Source organism: Triticum urartu, chromosome 3 (assembly GCF_003073215.2).
Source record: "Triticum urartu cultivar G1812 chromosome 3, Tu2.1, whole genome shotgun sequence".
Lineage (NCBI taxonomy): Eukaryota > Viridiplantae > Streptophyta > Magnoliopsida > Poales > Poaceae > Triticum > Triticum urartu.
The window spans coordinates 51,878,502-51,882,077 of record NC_053024.1 but is presented as its reverse complement, the minus strand read 5'-3'; positions in this window follow the sequence as shown (position 1 = coordinate 51,882,077).

Below are 3,576 nucleotides of genomic sequence, written 5' to 3'. Positions count from 1 at the left end.
TTTGGCCGGCGGCGCTGCCGTCCCGCGACCAGCCATGTCCTGGAGAGGTGGGATCCTCTTCGCCCGACCCGCACCGCACGGTGGGAAGCCCGGCGTCCCGCGCCTAGGAGCCCTAGGGTTAACAGCCATCGGCACGGTAGCGGAGGAAAGATCGATCGCTGCGTTCGTGCATGGAGTATCGCTACGTGAGAGACTCAGTACCGGTCCAGCCTGGGCCACATACCCAGGCGTCCCAGGCCCAACTTCTCTCATCTCCGACCGACACGAAGTCGGCCCAACGCAGCCCACCAACTGATTCAACCGAGCCGATCGCATCACAGCGATCTGGGAGAGCCCTGCGTATGCCATGGCCGCCGCCGGCGTGGGACGATCGCCCCTCAGCTTCCCGTTCTTACGTTTCTTAACCGTAATCCACGAATCTGGCCTAATCTTGTCGAAGAGAGTAAGATTTGGAAGGCGAACCTTAGGTAACGGGCCCTTCCATGGCCTGACCGCCGATGCCGCATTCCTCCGATGAACGACACGTCGCACCAATTCCGTCCTCTCGTCCGGATGAAGCCCCACCCGCGCCGGATCCTCCACCGGCACTACCGTGTCTACGGTCTTGGCCACATCATCTTCATCATATCCTGCATGAAAAAGATCACAAATCAAATCCGAAGGTGTAGGCGAGTGCGGCGAACCTTCTCTGTCTTCGTTGTCTCCGGCGTCATCCTCGTCGTCCGCGTCCACCAGAGCCCAAAAACGGCCCCCGATGCCTGCCCGCCCAGCCGCCGCGGAGGGGCTCGGCGCGGCGGCGGCCTCCGCGGTCCCCCGGGGAGTCGCCCGAGGAGTCGCCCCTGACATACCCGTTAACCTCTAGTCTATCTTCGGGACATGTGTAAAATGTGCATCCTTCAGTGGGTGGTTACAGCACAATTACATTGGAACCAAAAGAAAAGCACGTCCGTACAAAGAATAGAGGGGGAGATTGTGGAATTGTTGATGTTTATCCGCGCCTCGTGGGCATATATTAAAGGAATACATGATCAACTTCGAGTACAGGACAACACTAAGAGTACACTGCTAAGTGACATTGATGTTCTGAAATACTCGGTTCACTAAGTTTTAATCTTATCGGTTTCCAACTTATAATTTGTAGCTCAAGCAAGTGTCATTGGGTTTGTAAAACTACCATTGCCATCTACCTGCCCCTGTATTTGATCAATTCCCAGTTTTTGCGACTCTACATACAATGTTGTTATAGCCGAATTCCTATATTCCTCTCGGGGAAATGGTTTAACTCAACTAGCAACCAAAGTTCCTTCTCTCTTTGATTGCTTTGTTATTAGTGGGAGTTCTGTTTAGCCAAAAACTTGGCAGGTTACCCTTTGCCTCTGTTTCTCATGGCATTGGAGTCATTGTACTCCTTGGAGATGTAGATTAATATCCTGGTTCTCCACTATTGGCTGGCTACTTTGGTGCCTCGCCAGGAATGACTAGGGTAACATTTTTTTCCTCTCCTTGTATAATTGGACGGCCACTTCTGCTGGTACAGTTGTGCATGTTGTATTCCCATCCACAATGCTCCACTTACGGACGGCACTTACATAAACTCTTCTACGGACAGATTTGGCAGACTCTAATTTACCACTCCCCCCTGAATTTTAGGTGTGGGGCCCTCCTGTCCCCAATCTAATGAGGCCACTTCCATCCGTAACCTCCCATCAGTAGAAAAATGACTGTAAGTGTAACATTGCTCGTATTCACATTGTTCAGAATCTGCATAAAAAATGCCAGTGGCCTCCTTGCTACTGCAGTATTAATTTTGTCCAGTGACTGAGATATGTTTTTGTTGGCCATGGTTGACTGTTTTATGCTCTAGAGAAGATACTGATTTTTTTGTTGATTTTCTTGATTCTGTTGGTTGATATATTCAGATACTTGCTGCTTGCTTTTGCTATCCAACACTGGAGCTGCTTCTTGTAACCATGCTTTTCTTTAGAGCCTTTTGGTTTGGTCAGCACTTGCTTAGTTCATCGATTAGCCCTGAACAAAAGATGAGTAGATGGTGCTGAAACTCTCGGTATCATTGATGCAAGGCGTTAGTTTCATTTCCGAACAACATGTTACATGTTACTAGCATCCACTTATGATTTGTACGATCTGAGAAAAAGCTTAACTTTTTCGTTGTATGTAGTTGGGCAGTTAATTGGGTTGTCTTGCCTCCCGCGCGTGCATTCACCGGCCATGTAGGCTGGGCTTGGTCTCATTGTCTTTGTCCAGCTCTCCACTGTCACCCTGCAATAGCGATGGCTACAAAAATTGAAGGTGAGTCCTCTGAGCCTTTCCCCCCCTTGCTCTAAGCACGTAATCATAGAGCCATGGCTATGCGTATAACTTTGGGTGCCAAGGCCACTTAGGTTTTGGGTTTGGCCTCAATTATATCAGTAGATGATGCTCTAGTGGTTCCTGCTGGCTAGTCAATTTTCCTCTTGCTATAGAAGGGCCCTATTCTAGTATGGTTTAGTTTTATCAAAGGGCTCTCTCTGGCTTTGTATTTTGGTAAAAATACTTGTCTTGTCAAGTAAATATATTGAAAACCGGACATTGCTTAGCTCTCTCTGGTGCAACATCATCGAGAAGGGCTAACATAACCATATATTGTTCCGGAGCGGGTTATGCTAAGTCCCGACAAGAGAATTTACATGATCCCAGCTGTAGCAGTCCTACCTCATTGCCTTGTCAGATGCAATGAGAATACAATGAATTTTTTTGTTGTATGTAATTGGGTAGTTGATTGGGATGTCTTGCCTCCTACATGCGTGTCCGCTGGCCGTGTTATTTGGTCCTCGTCTTCGTCCAGCTCTCCACTGTCACCCTGCTACAACGATGTCTACAAAAATTAAAGGTGAGTCCTCCCGAGTCTCTTTGTCTGCTGTTTATATTGTTATGGTGTAAAGATTTCAACTGTTGTATCAACGCAAAAGTTTATTTTGTACTTGATGTCCTAGTCTTTAGGTTGCAATCCTCTCGTTCTTCTCCCCTAGCTAAAAGTTATATTGCTGAATCAGCCAGTGTTTTGTGCTGTTGCTTTTGGACTGAGAGCTTTTTCTGCTTGTAGAAAACAACAAGTGCATCATTTATAATCTTGTTTGTTCTAGCTGACTGGGAGTGAAGATTTGGGTGGGCTTATATAATCTTGCTTTGACGATATTTCTATGAAATTTGAATTAGTTCCTCATCTAGTGACCCCTAGCATAAAGTTTCTGACATGAATACTACAGGTCTGATATCCTGACATGCACGAATGCTTTCGCCTCTGAATCTGCTATTATGGGTGCAATTGTTTTTCCGTTAGCATAGCAGGTGTAGCTCAAGTTTATTTGTTAGCTTACGTAATCTGCTATGATGTATGCATGCCAAGTTACCAACTGCTGCACATGTGTGAAAAATGTACATTGTTGGGTGTTTCAAGATATTTGATATGTTGATTGATTGAATAGCTAATAGCTCCTTGTATTGGTTATTTGCTTACCAGTATTTCGGTGCCGATTTCCTTGAGTTTTACGTTTTGACGCTCAAAATAACTCATCT